Genomic DNA, 22,545 nt, shown 5'->3' on the forward strand with positions numbered 1-22,545 from the left:
CTGCTGTAATACAGAAGATTGAAGTCTGATCATTAATTACCTCCATTCACCTGCTGATTACTCAATCCCTTGATAATTCTACGTGTTTTTGCCACTGTTTCACTTCGCTCGTACTCTCTTCCGTTTTGGGCTCTTAAATAGAAACGACGCGACTGATGTGGATCATTGTAGTTGGTGTTGTATTTATTTTTATTATACAACAACAACAATAAAATATTGCTGGGCTGTATGTGTTTGGCTGTCGTTTTCCCATTTCCATTTTGATTGCCATGGCGCTCGGCCTCTAAGTGAGGTTTTTTTTCCTTTGGTCCTTACTTCATTCATTCGCGTCGATTTTCCTACTGCAAAGCGCTCAAATGTATGCAACACATTTTGTATGCAATGGCCGCAGCAAATCCGCACGAAGCGCCAACTGTTGGATGCCTGAGAAGGGTGAAGCATTGGAGGAGTGACGATGTGGAGTAGAGGGTGGTTGGGGGTACGAGAACGGGCAGCTCGTTGCCACTTCCGTGCTGGCTGAAACGGAAATGGCGGCGTCAGGTCGCCAGACCAACAAACGACACCGACACCAACGGGGGCCAAAAACTGTAATCCGAAGCGCCGCCAGAAACACATGCAGCTGGCCAATTGAATAACCAGCAGTCAGTGTGTGAGTGTACGTGTGTGTGTGTGTGTTCTTGGTGTGGCTCTGCTTTCAAGTGCCGCCACTCAACTAGCACTTATTGCATGCGACAAAGGACAAACGACAGCGGCAGTAGCAGCAGCAGCAGCAGCACCCAGAGACGGGGCCAACAGTCGCGGCCTGTTCCGGATGCGGTCGCAACTTTTTGTCGTTTTCAATTTTAATTTTCGTTTTTACAATTTTTTTTTTTTTTTCATTTTTGGTTTGTGCATTTTTTTTACGTATTACTGTCAGAGTCGTTGCCAGAGCCACGAAGAGTCGAGAACTAGCGACACACTTAAAGCAGTTAGCTCGATGGTCATCAGTGGCGTATCATGTGGTGCTACACTGAGCGAAATTGCTGGCAGTATTTGTAAAAATGGGAAAACTATTTAAAGAACTGCCAGTTTTCAACTTAGATTTTATAGATTATTCATCCATTCTCTAGTCTTTTAAAAAATTCATTGGGGCAAAACTTGTAAGAAACTTATAAATCAAATCCCGTGCTAGTAAACCGCAAATGTGTATTTTATTGGAAATATATAGTATTATGCCTCAAATTAAAAGTATTTAAGCATATAGAAAAGTAAAGTTTCCTTATAGATTATTAATTTCCTGAATGGATAAGTGTCATTAACAATAATATGAAGTAAACAAAATACATTTCTTTTTTCTTGTGAGATATAATATGTAAAGATAGCATTGCTAGGTTCTCATTCCTCTATCGCTTTCATGTTGTTTTCTTGAGAATAAAACGCATATTGTTCGCAAAGTAGTTGAGGTTGTGGCCATAATAAAAGCGCTCTAACAGTGACCACGCCTCAGCCTTGGTCATTTGGAGCACATGCTGCGCGAATGTTAAATGCGGTGTGCCAAATGTGTGTGCAGAAACCAAAATAGAGAAGGGGCTACATAGAAAGAGACAAAGATAGAGGAGTGAAGAGTAGAGAGGAAGATAGAAATATGGCTAGTTGCTGCGAATGTCACGTAATTGTTAAAGCAAATGGGCACAGGCTGTAGTTCCTGCTGGTTTAAATGGCGCACATAACGTATACGATACGTATACATATACGTATACGTAGTGCGCGTTACGTATACGCAGCAGATGCAGCTGCGGCTGTCGCCTAAGCACTGCTCGAGGCCCAGATTACTGCAGTTGTGCAGAGAGGACACCGACTCTCTGGCCGTGTCTCACAGTCTCAGTGTCTCTTGGTCTCACCTGGATTGCAGTTATTATGGTCCATAACCATAACAGTTATCTGATTTCTTTGGCTGCCTTTTGCTTTTGTTGGCTGCAGCTGCCGTTGACAGTGGGCCAAAAAAATAAAAATAAAAAACCGAAAAAAGAGCAAAAAATAATAATAATATAAAAATACTCTGGCTCGCTCACTCGCCTTTGGGGACCTTTTTTTTGTGCCTTTTCTTCTGGCTATATACAGGTTTTTTCTGTTCATAATTTAATATTTACAAAGTAGAGCACACAGCGTCGAGTAGCGACACAGAAAACTGCAAAATAATAAAACGAAATTACCAGAGACAGGACACTGGAGAGTAAGAGTGAGAGAGAGAGAGAGAGAGAGAGAGAGAGTAAGAGAGGAGAAGAAGGTACAGAGGCTGAAATCTGTGCGCTGCGCTGCATTAAAAAACGCTTAGAGCAGCAACTTTTGTCGCCTGTCGCCTGTCGCCTGCCTGGCGACTGCCTGCTGTCTGCAGAGCTGCGCTCTGGTCAGTGTCCTGCTTGACCATGCTGTCCACGCTGAACGGCTTGTACCCACTGTACCCGATGTCTGCCCCCCCATTGTTCATCGACAGCTCCTGGAGAGGCGGCGCGAGGCTCGAGGCGCGTTACTGCCGTGCATTTCTGAAATTTGTTTGTTTTTAATTAATTGCACGCGGCGACGCTGAAGTAACGGCCCCACCCCTCCCCTGCTGCGGTAACACATGGACTGCAGCGCGAGGGGCGTGGCTGCGTGCTGTGCTGTGATTAAGTCGCTGAATGGCTCGTCTGGTCACTGGAGCTGTGGACTTGAATAGCGTGCCAGGATTTTAGATAAGGCTGACCTCCTCATCCTCCTTCTCCTGCTCATGCTCAACGTTGCTAATGCGTGCCGGCTGGGCGTGGCTTGTTAGCGCTGCGACGCCACAAAGTATGCCATAAAAAATGTTCACAGCCAAACTGAGCTGAAACTTTAATTTCGATTAATTTGTGCGCCAAGTCAGGCAGACAGATGGCCAAGCGGACAGACAGACGGACTCACACAATTACCAACACCATTAAATGACAGCAAAATTGAAGCTCGAAATCGGACTGTAATGTCTCTCTCGCTCTCTCTCTTTCTCTCTCTCTCTCTCTCTCTCTACCTCTCCTGTATGTGTGTGTGTGTGGCAATAACCATTTCCTGCACCATCATGAGAACCCTTTTGGGGTTGACAGCACAATTTGCATAAATTTTAAATTTCAATTTGCAACCGAGAAAAAAATGAGAAGAAAAGAATTCAAAAGTGAACTGAAATGAAATAAAAGAAAAAAAAATTATGCATGAAACGGCAAAGCAAAAGTTCGCCAAGTGAATAAAAATACGCAAATGAAGAAGAAGGGGAAGCAGAGGCTGACAAAATACCAATAACAACAGCAGCAGAAAAATACCAAAAATTAGCAAGACAACAAAGTGAAATGAAGGGGAGAGCTGTAGAGTAACGGCATAGTAGGAAGCCCCGTTCATCTTACTTTTTTTATTTTTTTCCAGCAACTAGAGTAACGCACATTTTGGCAATCAGGCCAGAACAAGTCGAGGCAGGAAGCCAGAGGCGTGGCAGGTCAGACTATAGTTGACTGTTGTACTGGCTTTTGGCTTATGCCAAGCGTTAGCTCTCTCTCTCTCTCTCTCTCTCTCTCTCTCTCTCTCTCTCTCTTTATCCCTCTCGCTCTCACTGTCTGTCTCTCTCCAGCTGCTATCTCTTACGTTCGGGCTGTGGCTCGTTTTACAAATTTCTTACACATCCGCAGTGTCATGTGTGTGTGTGTGTGCTGCTGCTGCTATAACGGAAGAGGAAACAACTGGTATTGGCAGCCATACGACGTTAAGGATAATCGTGATGACAGCATATTTGGCTCTCCCCACAAAACCCAAACACACAAAATCAAACGACAAGTTTTACCAAGCTGTGTTCGTATGTACGTGTGTGTGTGTGTGTCTGTGTGTTTGGGTGTGTGTGTGTATTGCAGGCACATCCTTTTTGTGTCAGTTTGTTGTCTTTAAAACGACATTAAAATGGTCAAATGAGTTTAGAACGGCTGCTTAAACAGCACTTTGATCCCTTGAACCCATTCAGAGTGCGGCCGAGCAAATCCGAATCGTACAAATTCGTAGGGAAAAAGAAAAACCAAAGAAAATGCGAATTTTCATCTAAATCACAACACAAAATGCCAACTAAAAGTGTCCTGTCCCCTTTGATAAAAGCAAACATTTGACAACGTTTCAGTTTATTTTTTCTTTTCCCTACTTCCCTACCTAGTTTCCTTTAGTGTGTCTTACAAGTGGGCGTGGCCAGCACAGAGGGCGTTCGGCTTGCTGCTCAACTACGGCAACCCCTTCTCGCTTGTGTTTGGTTTCCTTATTTTCTAAAGTTTTGCCCCGCAATTTGATAAATGCGACTTTTATGTTAATTCGAAATGGAATAAAATGAATAAAAAGCCGAAAAATGAGACGCAGCGATGTGTATATGTATGGCATAAAACTATAGAATTCTCGTTGGACACATTTCTAGATCAAATACTTAACGTCATATTTCACTTATTTCCATTTCAGATCTGGCTACGAGCTGACGAAGCAGTTTCCCCAACAATAATCCGCACACATGCTTGTAAATGAGGTAAGTTTTTGTATATAAACTGAATGTATAAACATATGTAGATATGTGTGTTAAGGCTGAGGTACTGTTGCTTGGCATAGATAATACCCTATAGATTTTTTATTTGTTAAGAGTAAATATATTGGTGTATATAAAATTTGTTCAGTGCAGAGCTCAGTTTTCTATGATAGATTTTGCTGTTACCATCAATCAGAGAGTCAGTTAATCCATCATCAATCAGTCATCGCTGTCAACTTTTAATAAATCATGCTTCACGTCACTTGCTTAAACGTTTTCCTTGGATTTTACTTTAACAAAAATCTAGTACATTTTCTTAAAAAAAATATATATATATATATATTTTTATGAAATATTTTCCATATATTACATAATTTTGTTCAACTTTGCATCACATTACAATCAAAAAGTTTGCAAGTAAAGCACACTATTACGAAGCCGACCCGAAACAACAGAGATAAGATTAGCTGAATATATCCTTCGGAGAGCATTATTTCAAGTTGAACTCAAATTCATATCGCATACGCCTTGTGCTCTGCGCTGTTTATTGCTGATGTGGCTGCTTATGATAATAGTGCCAACTCTTCTGTCTGCCTGCCCCAGCCAACGCCTTTCGCATTTCTTTTCATGGAATACGCTGCGTATACGCAACGCGTCACTAAGGCTGGCAGAAGGCAACTACACACACAGTTTTCTTTGGCCATATTAATTGAACCCTGTTTATTTATGGCTGGTAATTTAAACGCGGCCAAGTGGGTTTCTTTCCCCCCCCCCTGTCTTCTCCACCCCCTCTCTCTCTCTCTCTTTCTCTCTTAGTCTATGAATAAAGCCAAAAAGAGGCGTGCCTCGCTGTAGTCGAGGGCTGGGGAGCGCTATAAATTGTTAAGTTTTGTTGTTGTTGTAGTTCTTGTTCGTGTGGCTGTTTTTGTTTCACTTTTTTTTTGTTTTACTTTATCAGCGCCAACAACATGAATAATAATGCATGCACATTATACCAGTGCTCATTTGCGTGTCCTATGGCACACACACACACACACATTTACATACATGTGCAGGTTGCAGTTGCACAATTGAGGCGGAAGTGCGCATTGTTTCCGCTTTTAATAAGGGCTGTTGTTCTGGCTCTGACTCTGGCTGTGGCTGTGGCGCTGGCTAACGCATTATAAAGCCTGGCAACAGGCCATAAATTGCATTAAATTGCATTTAAATGTGTGCCGGACAGGTTAACAATACTCTCCACTCAACCTGCACTCATAATTGATTGTAAAGCAAAGTTGGCCGCAGCCAAACGAACTTTAAGCCAGAACTTAGTTCGAGCTAACAACAAATTATTCGCCTCGGCTGCCCTCACACGTTTTCACGCTCCACTTCGAGCTGTGCTTTTTGCATGCGAATTCCCAAAATTCCAAAACTCTTAAATTGCAAAGTTATGCTTATGAGCATGAAATGGCTTCGCCGTTAAAAACTTTGCTCTTCTTGTTTTTTCCTTTTACTTTTTATATTACTTTATTCTGCTCCTCTCCTGCTGCCCTGCCTTATTATTCACTGCAGCGACACGCACAGGCGACAAAAACTTTAACGTTAACTGGCAAATTCGCTTAGACGGCCCAAAGGAGCGACGACTCTGTCCGCTGCCTCCTGGCCAAGTGCATGCTGCCAGAAAGTTGAGTTCCAGCCAAAGGCAACTGCAGCCCCAAAGGCAATGGCTATTGAATTAGCTAGTATATACCCAGCTTACAACATATAGAGAAAGAAATATAACGATATAAAATATATGTAAACGATATCTACTCGTACATACATACAACCAACTATCACTGCCTTAACACTTTAACGGTTAATGAAAAGAAAAAGTGTGATAATAAGTCACTAGATCTGTCGATAATAGCTATAGATCTCATTTATTTTTAAAGTCGGGTATGAAAACTGCTCTTGTTTGATTCATTTTTATTTCTATCACACTTATAACTCTCAACATTAAGCATTCATTGAAGGAATCTACATGAAATTTAGAAAACCTCTCTCTCTCTCTCTCACACACACATGAAGTATCTCAGCATTTCCTAAATAAGAAGAAGTTTTTTGCTAAGCATTAAAAGCCGTTTTTACAGGGTATTACAAGGCAAACAGCCCCAAGACATTTCATGCATGTCAAACGCAATGCAATTAACAAGCCCTCGTTACCCTCTGCCCATACCCTTTCTCTGCCCAACTCTGACCAAAAGTTCAGACTTTTGTGTCTACAGTTGTGTGTGCTTGTGTGTGTGTGTGTGTGTGTGTGCTGGCATATAAGTTATGGCATGCGAGTCGTCAATTAAACAAATTCTGCATGCATTAATTGTGCCGAAAGTTGCGGCATGCGTGCTGCTGAAAGTACCAGAAAATCGACCAGTGTTGCAAAATGCTCACATTTGTAATGGTCGCACGGGCAGCAGCTGACCCGCTCGTATACATAATTTTTTTGCGCTTTTGTATAATGCTCTTGGTTTTTGAGCACAGTTGGAGCTGACTATGATATATGACTGTTTCAGCGCCATGTATGGCATGGTGCGACTGGCAAGTGTGGCAAGTGTGGCACGTGTGGCAGGCAGGAGCAGCAGACGGAGTCAGCTTCTTAAAGCAAAAGCTTTTGTCCATCCACTTAATTAGCATTTTGCTTGGATTGCTCGCTTTTGTTGTGCTCGCTGGTGTCGAGTGCACGCGCGTGTCTATCGATGCGTACTAATTGCGCCGCTTCGCAGGCAGCGCCCAGCGCCAGCCGCCCATTGCAGACACGCCCACTGGCAGCAACGGCCGCTTCAATTTCAATCCTTGACTGCATTAGGTGCTATCAAGTGCATGAATGAAACTTTTGCGTACAAGTTTATGCCCAAGAGTTGGCTTTCCACCCTATCCTCCCTTCACTCTCTCTCTCTTTCTCTCTCACTCTCTGTCTATCCTGCTCGCTCTCTCTGTGCATAACAAGGAAATCCGTTTCGAGTGCAGTCTGTGAGCGTTGCCACCCTGTCCCACAAATCTTGCGGACGTCGAACAGGCACTCGTGCAGTTTACTTAAGTGCACGCCGCCTGCCACCACTTGGCCAGCGAGTCCGAGTGTAAGTAATGCCCCTCTCTCTTTCTCTCTCTCTCTCTCTTTTACTCACTCCTTCACTCACTATCTTTTCTCTGTCTTCCTATGCATGTGTCTTTGCCTTCGAGTATGTGCCTCAAGTGGGGCAGGGCTTGAGGCAATGTCTCAATTGTCGATTGCAGTTGCTCAGCTAAACGCTTATTAAGCTACTGCACCACGCCCACGTTTATTAAAAACTTTAGCAATACAAAGCCCTGTTTATTAATCTAGTATGCACAGCGTTGTTAGCTAAAGTATTGGGAACAACTTTTCAGACCCATCTTACTAATGCCGTGTGGCTATAAAGTGTTTGATGTACGAGTTGGGGAGGAAGTAGAAGTTTTTCAATTTAATGAGAAGAATTAAGTCTTTCTTTTTAACATATCTATTGATGTTCATACCTTTAGCTCAATAATATAATTTATCTAGGAAACAAATTAATAATAATTGCAGTCAAGACAGTCACTTTATAAGTTAGTTGTAATTTTATATCGACTCTAACTTGTGAATAAATAATGTAGTAGGCCAATAACAGAGGATCGTGAGTAGGTTAAGCAGAGCAGAAAGGACGGCAGTACAGAGAAGAAGAAGCTTAGAAGCATTAGATGCGGAAATAATTCAAGTAAAGAACTAAAATATATATCCTACAGTAAATAAAAAAACAGTTCTGTTTTATGAGCAGAAAATTGCTTTGAGATACGATTGTCTGATAAGCTCAACTTCAAGTACAATAAAATGTATTTTTAAGACTTATCTCAGGTCAGGTTTCACTTCTTCAAAATCTCATATAACATTTGGCATTTGACTTCAAATTGAACCCTTTGAGGCTTGGCAATGGAAAGGTAGCATATTATTTGGCAATCTCTGTACAGATTGGTATGATATTTTAACGAAATCCCATTGGGTTCTGCTTGGCCAGCATTTGCCTTGGCTTGTGGTCAATTATGTTTGACTTGTGCTGCTGCCCGAGCCTGCAAAAGAAAAGCTAGCTGTGCAGCAATTTTGTTTGGATAAGGCTTAGAGTCCTTTGAATAGATAGAATGCAAGTGTGTGGATGTGTGGATGGATGCGGTCTAAAAACTCAACCACAGACAGGTCAATAAAAAACGTAGCTAACCCAGTGACAGCACTTATCAAAACGTTCAATCAATCAATCAACTGTTGCCAGCAACTAAACACTGCACAAAAGCCAGACAAGAGGGACCCAGCCACACGAAAAAAGGACAACACAAAAAAATATCGCTCATACGCCCATTTGTGCAGAGCAAAAAACGCAAGCACACACACACACTCATAGACAATCCACGTAAATCAGCTTAGGGACGAGAGGCAACAACACAAATAAAAGGAGCAGCAGCCAAAGGCACATCAGCTACATCCAAAACGTTATAATCAAAGAACACACACCCACACACACACACACATAGGCATAGGAGCACAAATAGGTTATATGCCCGCATTGATACAAAGGACATATGGCAGGACATGGGCATAACAAACATAAAAAGGAAATGCCGCCACTATATATATGTGTGTGTGTGTGTGTAAGGAAAGTTTTTTGACTGCCCCGCCCCTTCGCCTGGCTTTCTCTATGGCGCTGACCCAAAGACCTGAGCGCCGGAAAAAAAGAAGGCGCATGACGCAGCGCCCGGGCAACAAATCAGCGCAAATCACAATAACAAAAGGCAACATTTTTTACACTGGATATTGTTGCTGTCGCTGTTGCTGTTCGTTTGTCAAGCTGTCGTCGTTGTCACAGGACAACAACAAGGAGTTCACCTGCCGCTGTCGCTGCTGCTGCTGCTGCTGCTGCTGCTGCCTTTGACAAGTCCGTCAGCTAGACAGTTACTCAGCTAGTCGCCCAGCCACATGTCGGTGGAGCAGACTGTATAACTAGCAGAGGCGGTGCCACGCCCACACAGCTGCTCGTTAGGCATTTAGGCAGCAATATATACTTATACGTATACATGTGTATACATATTCATTTAAGGAGATGTGTATATACATATGTATATCCAAGAACTTTTTGACGTCGCCGACGCGACTAATAAAGCAATTTTCGAGCATAAAAAATGAAATGCGAAAAATGTAGAAAATGGAAAATGAGACAAGCTGCAATGAGGTATATGGTGTGCGAGCGACGCCATCTTGCATATGCATACATTAAAAGAGACACACACACACATGCCTAAACACATGCACACACACACACACTTTGCGCAGACATATTCGCAAATTCGCAGATACTTTTTGAAGGCACATCCCTTAGATTGCGGTACATATTTGCATATGATGTCTATATGCAAATGCCAGCAGCAGTAGCTGATGCTCAGGCTGCGCTGAGAAGCTGCCGAGGCTTCTCGGGCTGCTGCGGCATGCTTCATATTAACATATCAATCATTTGAAGAGCCCAGCTCTGAAACAACTTAGCAGCAGACTCTAGTCCTGCACTTGGCCAAAAATCATACGAGTTTGGCTTCTAATTTCTTTAGAGAACCTGAATAAATGCAGATAATATATAAAATAACTATATGTAACCGAAATTAAATTCAATTTACAAATATTTCTCAATTTTGCTCAGTTTGTATTGATAATAATTATGTTTTATGATGGTTTTTGCACATTTTTTTTAAATTAAGTACTAAGTTTTTTATATACTTGAACTAAGCTACAAATCCTTATCAAATTCTAAAAATAAATAAAAGTATCTGAAGATATACGAAACTTAACAGCTGGCTTTATTCAGATTGAACCCACATTTGTATTTGTTCAAGTGTGGCAGAACTTCGAGAACGAGTGCCTTGAGGCACTCGGCAAACATTTGGTTAATCTTACGATGGGTTTTTGGCTGTTGACAATGCATTGCGCCTTCTGCTCGGCGCCTGCTCTGCCTCTGCCTCTCTTTTGTGGCAAGTTGTTACATGCAACTAATTGGAATATTGTTTGGCTTTGTGCCTCATAAATTCCGCAATCCAACAATTGGACTTGCAGTCAGTTTATTGTGCGTTCGGTTACAATAAATTAATGCCACAAACTTGCTGCTAACATTGTCAACGTTATCAACTTGGCTTGGCCATTATTTAAACCACACACACACATACACACGCACACACACTCTCATAACATTGTCAACATTTTGTAATTGTTGTGCTGATTGTTTAATTGCGCCCGTTTTGCGTGCACTTCCGACATTTGCGCTGCCTTCCTTCCTATCCCCCAGCTGGCTATTCAATTGTTATTGCCACGACTATGATTATATTTTTTATGAAAAAATGTCCCCATATGTTAGAGCTTTTGAATACCCTGTAAACAGTGAGCAATTTGATATGCTTTATATACAAAAGAGAGCTTTCTATGAAAAACAAACCATTTCGTATGCATCCCTGGGGGCACCTCTTTGGCATATTTGCAAATTTAAAATTGAAGCTCTATCGAATCGAATCTGTTAATTAAAACTAAATTAAATCTATGTTTTAGACCTTAATAAATGTAGATAAATATATATTAGCAGTAAAATGAACATGGAACGTGAATTGGGATCAGTCTTTTTTAGGTTCGCAGCTCACACTTAATAGCTCTTAGTTAAGAAATAAGATGGAGAATCATTTTTAGATATTAAAATAATAATTTGTATGCATTATACAGATATAATTCCATATGTCTTTCATGATTTTATTTAAATTAATTGCAGCAGTAAATAGAGAGTATTACTAAGTCGTGTGCTTGTCTTAATGCTTTTTTGTTATTAATTTTTTTTTCCTTGCTAGCCGCAAACAAATTAGCGCGACAATTTCGTCAACAGCCATTTAAATCACATGTGATTTTATAATTTATTTTATTTGTATTTTATTTTCGTCCTGTTTTTTCGTTACACATTTTTGCATTTTCACATAAATTGATATATATAGATTTTATAGCGGCGTCAATTTAAATTGACTTTTTACAGTTTTGTTGCGCAAACAATTGACGTGCATAATTTAAAAATGTGTTTGCATATTTGTTGGTGAGACTTACACAATTATAGCAATACATTATTTGTGCCTTGCGGAATGATATTTTGATAGACACAATTATGAATTAGCATAATTCGCAGTTGACTTTTGTCGCAAATATTTATGTATTTATTTAAATCATTTTCGTAAACTCTTTATTTATTTAGCTGTCCCAGCTTAAAGCAAATAGAACTGCGCACAAATTATGCTTCATTGCGTTTGATCTCGCGTTGATTTATATTTTTCCATATTCTGATGGCCCCGCATTTTGCATATGCGGTCTGGGCCAACCGTTTGTCTGTAATCCCTTTGTCCTTTTGCTCCTGCCGCTCGCACGCTCCTGCGGCCACATAAAAGCGGCTATTAAAAAGCCGTTGTGCGTTGTGCGCTTTAATTGCATTTTATTAGAATTTATTGACACTTGGCGGCGGCAGCTGGCCAACTGTTTTTAATAAACACCGAATAAAAATACAATTAGGGCAATTTCATTTCGCGTTATTTATTTATTTATTGGCTTTCGTTCTTTTTTATTAAATGTATAAAAGCTAGATGTAAAGAGTTGTAATTATCTTTGGCTTTGTTGGTTGAATTTCGGATACATAGCTCTGACAGAAGCTGAGATGCTGATTAAATGCCACGAGTAAACATCAGAGTTTTGTTTTGCTTAAATAATGATTTAATTATGTGTTTTTTCTCTATAATAATCAATATATATTTACAATGTGTTGCTTTTCATTAGACAGCTAATTATTTAAACATAAATTAACCAGATATGTTTATTATAATTAATTGTTAGAAACACAAATTACACATAATTCGTTATTTCATATTCCTTTTAATATTAATTGAAACTAGTTTTAATTCATTATCTTCAAAAAAGAATAAATACACAACTTTTATATGGTTTTTATTGGAGTTTCTTAAATTGACATTCCATTTTATTATAATAACTCTTATTATTTAAACTTGACTATGTCATCTTTTTATTTTAACTTGACTATTATTTTCTTTAATTTTGAATAGGTTTCACTAAATCATTTGTTTAGGGCAAATTAAAATTGCTTTACCTTTGTAAAAATGTCCCGATTTGAATTGATTGAATCTTTCAATTAGACTAACTGCAAGCTCACATAAATATTGACTTACGCAAAGTAAATTAAAAGTAACATCAAAATTATTTGGTGTTGATTCGCTTTGATTCTGATGACAAGCTATTGAATCCATGTTCGATGTTCTAATGTCTCCACATTTTCTGCGCATGATGCAATTCACTGATGTCATTTCCTCAGAGACTCCCAAACAATATATTGTACAGCATGCGATATATACATAACTTATATAAGTATATATGCTATATATATTTGTGCAATGAGCGAATATCGAATTGCGTCATTGTCTCAATTTCGACACAGTTCGCTACAGTTTGGAACAAACGAGTTTTGAGCTCGATTTCAACATTATTTCAGTGATTTCTTAATGCCGCTGCGGATGCTGTGCGCCGCGATGATTACCAATTAGATGAAACTAGATACTAGCTGAGAGATAGACAGAGATAGGGAGAGAGAGATAGAGAGAGGCAGGGGGCATTGCCATTGATGCTTGAGTTGAGCTGCCTACTGAGAGCGTTTCAACCGAGATTGGCAGGCAGCCTCCGCTCGTTCGCTGCAATTTAATGAATATGTAATATGGTCGAAAAGCAGAAAAACCATTGGCGCATAAATTTGGAGCATCCCTCCTGCTGGAATAACGAAAATATCATTATCATTGTCTGTGCCATCTGCCTTCTGCCTTCTGCCTTCTGCCACACTTTCTATCTAGCTTCTCCTTTTACTTTTCATCTGTTCCTCCGCTATTTTTTCTGCCTTGCACTTGGCAGCTGTTCTCCTGCGGGTGCGTCTAAAAATTTCCAGCATGCCAATCTGGCAGAAACTTTTCGTGCCCCAACAGGAGAAGCAACAGGGATAGCAGGGGTAGCAGGAGCGGCAGCAGCTTTGCCCAATTTGATTTTTCTTGGCTGTGCTTGGGGCGCTCGCGCACTCGCACTCCCCGCAGTTTTTCATTTACTTTCCTCGTAATTGCTGCAACATAATTTGATTATTAAAATTTAAATATTTATTGAAATTTCTTGTCTTACTTCTGCAAGCTGTAAAGCCCTCACACATTCGGCAAGCCCAGAGAAGTTGCGAGCTGGTGTGCAACTTGTTAATCAATTAGTCGAAAAGCCGATGTTGTCGCAAGATTTATGCGGCTCATAAATGTCAAATGCAAATGCACACGGAAGCACCTGGCCCAGCCTGGCCTTGTAACTGTCGCATGAATAGCAATTCTATATATTCAAATACTACAATATATAGGAAGCCTCAATTAATCTTGATAATGTCAGCTTACAAACTGCTTGACTTCTGCTCAATGGGGCGGGAGGCGGGGGCTGAGTTGCATCAATAAATGCCCATCAGCTGCAGCAACTGTGGGAATAGAAACAAGTGGCAGGACTCGGCAATACTATGTAGGACATTTCAAATAAAATATTTCATGCAGAATTTACAAAGCACAGAGAGTGGGAGAGAGAGAGAGAGAGAGAGAGATAAAGGGTGAGAGCGAGGGTGGGAATAGACAAACGAATACTCTAAAGAAACCATATGTCAATTGCATACACATATACACCCACACACAGACACACACACACATTGAATTGTAACGGACAGCAGACAAGCAAACTTAAATGCTCAGCCCCCCTCTAACCCTGTGGACAAACACAATGGCATGTCAAATGCAAAAACACATTCCGTAAGGGCGTGCGGGCGGGCGGGCAGGCACGGGGAGGCGGGGAATAACTACACAATGTTTTTGAGTGCCAGCAATGCCCCGCTGCCCTGCTACCCTGCCTGCCCTGCCTGCGTTCGTGTTGCCTTTTTTGGGTGCGCTGTCGTCTTTGCTGCACCTACAACTTCCGGCCTTTGTTGGAATAACCATAAAATCAAGATAAGTTATTGGATTTACTGGACAGGAAGCAGGGTATAAGCGCACTCTGTGCTCTCTCCAACGCAGCTCCCAGCGTTGCCAGACTTTGCAACTGTGACCGCGAATCTGACTGTGACTGTGACTGTGATTGTGACTGTGACTGTGACTGTTCGCTTTCCTTGCTTGAGTTCTTTGAGCCTGAAACGCGCTCTGTCGTAGATTAATTGCGTTTTTTTTCACGTTTCTTGAAAAATTACATTTTCTGTGTGCAATATAAATATTCCATTTTTTATGTATACCTTGTAATTATAAAAAGCGGGCATATAGTTCACTTGACAATTTTTATAGAAGGGACAAAAGCAAAATCTTGGAACAAACTATTTCATAGTGTATGCTATCCTCTACTATACTTCAATGTCAAACAAACTTACCAATAAAATCATACAGCTTAGGTTGAGTATGTGAAATATTTATGAGAACAATGTACATTTTAAATTATAAACTTTTAAAAGTAAGTGCAGCTTTAATAAGAATGGGTAACTCTTAGTTGGGCAAACTCCACAAACATTTCTTGCCACTTCGATATTTCATTCTTTTTTTTTTTTTTTTTTTTTATATTCATATATTTTTGCCTGCCGCCTGTGAACTTTTGTGTGGCAGAGCAATTGCCCAGGCGACCTGGCACCACGGCCACGTCTTGCCAGTCCTGCTTTAGTTGCCATGACTGGTCCCCAGTCCCTGCCCCTGCTGCTGCCCCTGCCGCTGTCTGTCCCCACAGGAGCTGCTCGACTGGCTTTTCTTTATATAAATAGTGGCGCTGGCGTTGGCGCTGGCGTTGGCGTTGGCGTTGTCGCTGTTGTTGGCGCGCACAATGCGCAGCTTAGCGCCTCTGCTAGCCTAGTGGGTGGTTGAAGGGGGTGTAAGATGCCACGCCCACTCGTGACTCTATGCGCTGTGTGGCGCCACACAATCAGTTTGTCGCACTTGGCTCTTGGAATAACGTTGCCGGTCGCTCGCTGCTCGTCCGTCGGCACTTCAAGGGCTTGGCCCAGGCTCAGGCTCCTGGGTCGCTAGAGCTGGGGCTGTGGCTGGGGCTGGCGAGGGGCTCTAATGCGATTAAGCCGCTTGTTGTGGCTGTCAACGCGTTGACTGGCTGACTTTCAGTCCGCGTGCCGCATACCACACGCTGACTGCCCCCGCGCTGGCCCCGCCTGCCCCCTGCCCCTGCCCGTTGCCCTATGCACAGTGCTCGACAAGCTGCTTTTGTAATTCACTTAAGTGTGGCATTTTGGCCTGCGGTAAACGGCCGCCATTGTGCGAGTGCCCATGCCCCATGCTCCATGCTGCTCCCCCTCCAGCACGCACACACAGATCTCTTTAGCATACGGCCCTGAGCACAGTTGGACAGTTATAGCGAGAGCTAGAGCTGGAGCTGGAGCTGAAGCACTTACCTTTGACTACGTGGCGTGTCCAGGGGCAAGGGCTTTGGTTTAATCATAAATTTCATTTCGCTCAAGTGCCGCATGTTAAACACAATTCTCTATGCGCCACGCTTTTGCAAGCTGGCACAAAGCCACAGTGGCTCAACTGGCTGGCATACAGCGCCGGCCATCGGAGCCACTGTCTGAACCTGGTCCTTAACCCGGCTAACTACAATTTATGATGACATTATGGCGTGCGACTGTAATCAGATAGCAGCCAGCGAGTCCGAGTTACAGTTAAACGTAAAAGTTCTATTAAGTAGCTCCCGTGGAGGGGGTCGAAGGGCGGGCAAGTGTCACAGAGCGCCACGCCTTACACTCACATACCCTGCAAATCGATTAGAGGCATTACGACTATGGCCCACACTATAATTAAAACTGAATTGCTCAAGTCTTTAGTCTTGAATTAATTCGCATATCTAAATGAATGAAAGAATCTGTTTGTTGAATGAAACTGAATATCTTTAGTTCCTCAAAAGTCTGCATAGAATCAAAAGCTAGCACTTTACTGATATTATAGGGTATTAGCAAGTTGAGCCTGCGATTAGTTTGTCTGCTTTGTGTCACTTTGCGCACGCACAGGCTGCAGCCCAGAGGGCCAGGAAATCTTTATGAGCTCACACGCTCATCAGGAAGCGCTGGCGCCGGCAATCAGGCCGTTAGTCCTGCAGGATGGGGAGGCGGCGGGGGGCTGATAGAGGCTAGAGGGTTTGAGGCGTTGCCAATTGGAGTTTATTAATTTGGGGCCGTGCGTGTTGAAAGCCGCAGTTGAGTCGAGTCGAGATATTTACAATTGTTGTAAATATTTCCTTTATTATTGTAATTATATTTATGGCCGAACGGAAGCGGAATGTGGAGCGCGCAGGCGAGAGGGAGGGCCATAGCTCGGCTCAAGGTTGCGTGTCAACACCTGGCTATATTTTTAAATATTTTTTGACATTTTTTGCCGTTGACTCTTTGACTATTTGAACAGATTTTGATTGGCCCCGAACGGGCGAGCGAGAGTACGGCCCAATTAGTTAAATATTTTGTAAACAATTTTTATTGTTTTAATGTGCGGCAATTTTGTGGCAATTGTGGAAATTGTGTAAATTGCGGCGAAAGAAAATCCGCCCGTTTTCCCGCCTGACTCTAACTGTTGTTGATGCTTGTTTGTTTTACAGAGGCCACAAATTTATGCCAAGTGCCCGGGGCAGAGGAGACGGGACACGGTACGCAGGATGCAGGATGAAGAACGAAGTACGAAGGATGAAGGCCGGGATGCGTTCTCTAGCACACACTTCCGGCACGAGCACGTCAGACTTGACTTGACTTGAGACTTCAGAAAACTTGGCTACTCTCGCTCTATCTGTCTCTGTTTTTCGCTTCAGAGCGGGGGGCGTGGCAGCACCCCCCGAAGTCTCAGGTAATTATGCATATTTAAGCAGTTTTGTCTACAACAGTTTTGCGAACCTAAAAGCGTCCTTTCAAATGAATTATTTATGCAAACTGTGCGAGGGGGTCGCAGGGCGCGGCTGGGCGGGGCGTGGCGTGGCACAGAGCACATAGCTAGGATCCTGGCATATGCAAACATTACCTCAAGTCGTTGTCAAGCGGATTTGATGGAGCCTGGGGCCTGACAGCCCCGTTGTATACGTAATGTGGTAATGTGTTTATGCGCTCTTTAAAGCCCATCCGCACACACACACACACACACACACACACAATCGTACCGGCACGCTCACGCACACACATTGAGGGCAGACTGTAGCTATAATTGCGTCCCTCTAAATACACATGGAAATGCCATAACATGTATATAGAAATGTGTACCTCTATATTGCGCCTTGAAATTAATGCCACACTATTAATGCTAATGTCGAAACATCGCTCCAGCGCACTTCACATTTGTCAATGACGAAACATTTACGCCAGCCATACCCTATCGACAAAAACAACAAGTAGGTTAGAGGGCATACTTACCTAGTGGGAGGTTATGTGACAGCTTTGGATAGGCATAGTGTATTCGCACTCTAATTCAAACTGCTTGACTAAGTCTGTGAAATAAACCAACTTTCATTACTTTATGCCATATATATAACAAGTATTATATATAGCTATAATATATTTTTATATTAGATTCCAGAGATTTTGAGCGTTTCGAAGAGAAAAGTGTAACGACTCCCCTAACTCATTCTATTCCATTATCACGAATCCTTTCAACTCCTGCCTTACTCATGTATGTATGCCTTGGTATATTTCATATGATTTGCATATTTGTTAATGGCAAGGTGAAAAGTAAAAAGTGTATAAATTATAATAAAATGTAAGGAATTCGCTGAAATCAACCTCAAGGCCATTCCATATGAAATTAATGCTTTATATGTTGACTGAATATAATTTGAATTGCAAACTTTGGGCTTTTGGCTTTTAGGCTAAATCAATTGAATTCAAATCATTTGGCTAAAAATAACAATTATTTGAATACTTACTATAGCCTATATTTATGTATTTTGTGTTACGCTAGCTAAAATTTTCAGAATTTCTGCTAAGCATTTGCATTTATCTACACTTGATTAAATCAAATCAGATTAAATTTAAAATATATCCCTAGTAAAGAATTTCCAGAAATTATCAAAAGTATAAATATATGTATGTAAATATTTCAGAGAATTGGTTTGTCTAATATTTTAATATCAATACTTTATACAGAGAGTATAAAGTCAACATATTAACATAATTGAATGATGTTATTAAATATAGAAAGTGAAGGGAACGAAATTTGAATGCTTGGCAAAGCGTATTTAGCAGTCGTTTATTGTGAATTGCTTTGGCTTGATCTTCTTCAGAGCGATTTCATTTCATTTCATCTCATCTCATTTCATTTCACTTTGGACACACACCTACACCTACACCCACACTAGCACACACACCCTCACATACTTGACTACACAGCTTTGCTTTCAGCTTAATTGTTTTGCAACTAAACATCACAGCCAAATGCCTTTCATCATTTTGCCATGAACCAAAACCAATGACCATTGTTGTTGTTGTAGTTGTTGTTGTTGCTGGACCGGGGCAAAATCGTGTCTAAGTAGCTTTTGTGCAAATGAAAAGCGGAAAATGAAGGAACAGCGGAAAGCAAAGGCAAGGAAAATGTAGAGAGTGTAGCACACTCTGAGGCGAGAATCAAAAGCGCCATTGAGCTGGCCGTCTGTGTGGGTGAATGAGGGTGGGTGGATGAATGTGGGCGAGTGAGTGTGGGTGGGTGCGAGTGTCCTGCCAATTGCCCTGGCAGCTAATTAAAATGTATTTAAGTGCGTTGTCACCTCCCATCCGCCCCGAGAGTCGCGCCGCTTCAGCTGTAAATCGAGTTTGTAATTTATGCCATTTTAATAGAATTTTCGAGGCCCACTCACACACAAACACACACACACACAAATAACAAATTGGTTTGCTTAGGACCGTGGGACATGTGTAACGGGCAAGGACAACATTGAGGCAAACAGAACAGAAAAATACTCGGAAATTAGCATAGTTTTAGGCAGCAGCCAAACATTCGCCGTAGCATAGTTTTGCGGGCCAAGAAAAGTTTTTTGATGTTTTTGCCAATTTCCCGTGCAAACGATTTACGGCGCAACCAAAATTTGAGAGCGTGAGATGTATATACAGAGAGAGATGGCTAAACAGACAGAGAAATATAGTTAAAGGCGCGTTTAATTTATTGATTTGGGTTAGGGGTAGCAGCAGGAGCAGCATGAACAGCAGGGGCAACAGCAGCAGGAGAAGGAGAAGGAGAAGCAGGCAACTGCCTCCATTTTTGGGCAGGAGGCGTTTCGAATTTCGAGCTGGGCGTTGCCCGCAGCCATGTTCTAGCTGTGCAAATTTATATGTTTGCCCTAAATAGCAATCAAAGGCTTAACAATGAGTGCTCCCCTCACTCTCGCTACCCCGTTCACAAATGTTCACTTAATTGAACTTTGAACCGACACGCTTGGAAATGCCAAGCGTATTGAATTCCAATTGGCTGCGAGCTCTTCTTGAGTGCTTTTCGCAGAGGAATTCAAATAGTTGCGGCTGCCTAAATAAACTCGCCAAGGACTCGGCCGACGGGTCCTCTGCTGGGGCTGATCTGTCATTTGTTGGGCCCGTTGTTTGTTTTGTTTTGCTTGCCGTTGTTGTTGCTGTTGTTGTTGTCAGCTGCTTTGTTGTTGCGCTGATAAATGTGCCGCAGGCGGCCAAAAACCAAAAACAAACACATAAATCAACAGCCACGTGGGTAGGCCGACTCGTCGGCCAGCAGGAGGCGGGGTCAAGTGACAGTTGGCCAGCAAGTTAAAGCTAAACATTCTTCTAATTATTGGCCGACTTGGCTATTGAAATCTTTAGATTCGTTCGCTCAGCCTTTTAACAGCCAAAGTTTTTATGAGCTCGCAGCTTTAAGATATGCCTGCAAAATATCTACAGATGTACGAGAGAGGAGGCAGATTTTATGGATCTACTTTACTGCTGTTCACTTCAAGCTGTCAAGCATAAATGTTCTGATTTCCAAGGACTCCTCCCCTTCAATTTGTCTGCTAACATTTTTCTAGAGTTTTAGTTTGAAAATTCCTTTAGCAATTCCGAGCACATTTTGACCTTTATCCAACAAATTTGTTAACACAAAATGCGATTTGCTGGCCGAAACGAGCTGCACAACCAACTTTCCAATTGCCAAATCTGAAATCCAAAATACGAAATCCAACTACATTCTGTCCGAGGGCAAACAATGCAGTCAGGCAGAAGGTTGTGTCTGTGTATGTGTGAGTGTGTGTGTGTGTTTGTGGCAAAAGCCAAATGAAATTTGGCTATAGCCAAGCTGAATCGGAGGCTGTGCGACACACACGCAGAGCACGAAAGAGAGAGAGAGAGAGAGAGAGAGAGAGAGAGCGAGGAGAGCCTTGCTGCCAACCACAACAGCCGAAATTTATGCCAATATTTGCATTCAATGCCCCAAAAATAAACCGTAAAATGGTTGTTGGCACAGTCCCTGAGAGTTTGGCCAGCACAGCAGGCAGTAGGCAGCAGGCAGCTGGCAGAGAGACACAAATAGGGAAAGAGAAAGAGAGGGACGTGAAAGGGTAAGGGATAGCTGTGGATAATATGCAGGCTGTGCCGCCTGCATTACTGCGTAGGCCCGAAATTTCATATTTATGATAGCAGGCGACGGCGGCTGACCAGGAGAAGATGAAAGCGGGAGAGAGGCTGGGGCGGGGGCGGGGCAGTGTGAATGTGTGCATTGACTGCAATAATTCAATTGCACACCTACGCAATTTACTGGCGCCACAACAGCAAAAGCAACAACAACAGCAGCAGCAACATCTGTGGAGGCACAAGAACAACAACAATCAGCAGGCAGCCTATCGGAATATTGAAATATCGTAGCAGTTGCTCCACTGGTCAGCACTGGGAAAACGTTTAAAGCGCTTGAACGCACATTCACACACACATGCGCACACACACACACATACGCAGACTTGCAGAGCTAAAGCAAACATGGTCAACATTTAGCATATTCCGAAAGTTAGAAGCCCAAAAAGCTACGAGAGTCTCTCACACTTGAGCCGCTTCGTGTCGGCTGCAGGAGTTGGGCATAATTGGATTTGTTTAGCTGTCAATATTATGTCAGAAGTTGACATCAAGAGTTTGACACATGACTGCAAGGCATAGCATAGCAAGGCGAGGGCGGGTGGGGGCGTGGCGCGACAGACAGGCGAGGCAGATAGACAAGTCGATAGCAATGGAGCCACGAAAGAGATACAGGCACTCAGAAATCATACGGAACAATCAGACAGACACGGGCACAGCGAAATGGACGGACAGACAGCGAGAGCGGGCAAGTCAGGCAATATGAATAGCTAAAAAGTCTTTTGTCTACATTTAAATGAACTGTAAATAGTTAACATAGAAGTGCAGTCGATTGAATATATAGAGGTGTTTGCTGCAAGCAAATTGTAGTTGAATAAGACTAAAGTTGGATAATAGAAAATAGATCCAGATCATCATAGTGCATAACTATTGATAGCTGAAAATATCTCAGGTATTGATTGCTCAATATTACTGTACGAGCTAAATTAGATACAGAAAACTATCTTATATTATTTTTATTAGCGGTTGAAATATTGGTAAATCAACTAGAAATTTCCCAAGTATTGATTTGTTCTGCAATATTACAAAAGTTAAGTGTAGCACAGGGTAGCTGCTAGTCTAGCACAGCCTGTCACACACAGCCCCAACATGTGTCGAACTTTAAATGGACTCACGCCCAAGTCAATTGAATGATTCCAAAAAAGTAAAAGAAGAAGAGCAAAAAGTGGAGGAAATACATAAATGTTGACATTCGAATGACGTGATTCGAAGCTTTTTATAGCACCGTCACAGGCGCGAGTATCACATTTTATGGCTGTCGATGAAGGGGTGGGAGGGTGCCTGGCATGAGACGGCAGCTGCTTT

General features: G+C 42.1%; 1 long non-coding RNA gene across 2 annotated transcripts in view; it reads left to right on the forward strand.

Annotated features, from left to right (window-relative positions):
* The window catches only part of LOC108654671 (uncharacterized), a 40,714-nt gene extending 23,149 nt beyond the window's left edge, over positions 1-17,565 (forward strand). For both annotated transcript variants that reach the window (XR_003980084.2, XR_003980083.2), the window contains exons 3-4: positions 4,471-4,534; positions 17,238-17,565. This is a non-coding gene — a long non-coding RNA (uncharacterized LOC108654671). The remainder of the gene's footprint in view (positions 1-4,470; positions 4,535-17,237) is intronic.
* The last annotated feature ends 4,980 nt before the right edge of the window (positions 17,566-22,545 follow it).

Source organism: Drosophila navojoa, chromosome 5 (genome assembly GCF_054131105.1).
Source record: "Drosophila navojoa isolate 15081-1374.11 chromosome 5, UAZ_NAV_1.0, whole genome shotgun sequence".
Taxonomy (NCBI): Eukaryota; Metazoa; Arthropoda; class Insecta; order Diptera; family Drosophilidae; genus Drosophila; species Drosophila navojoa.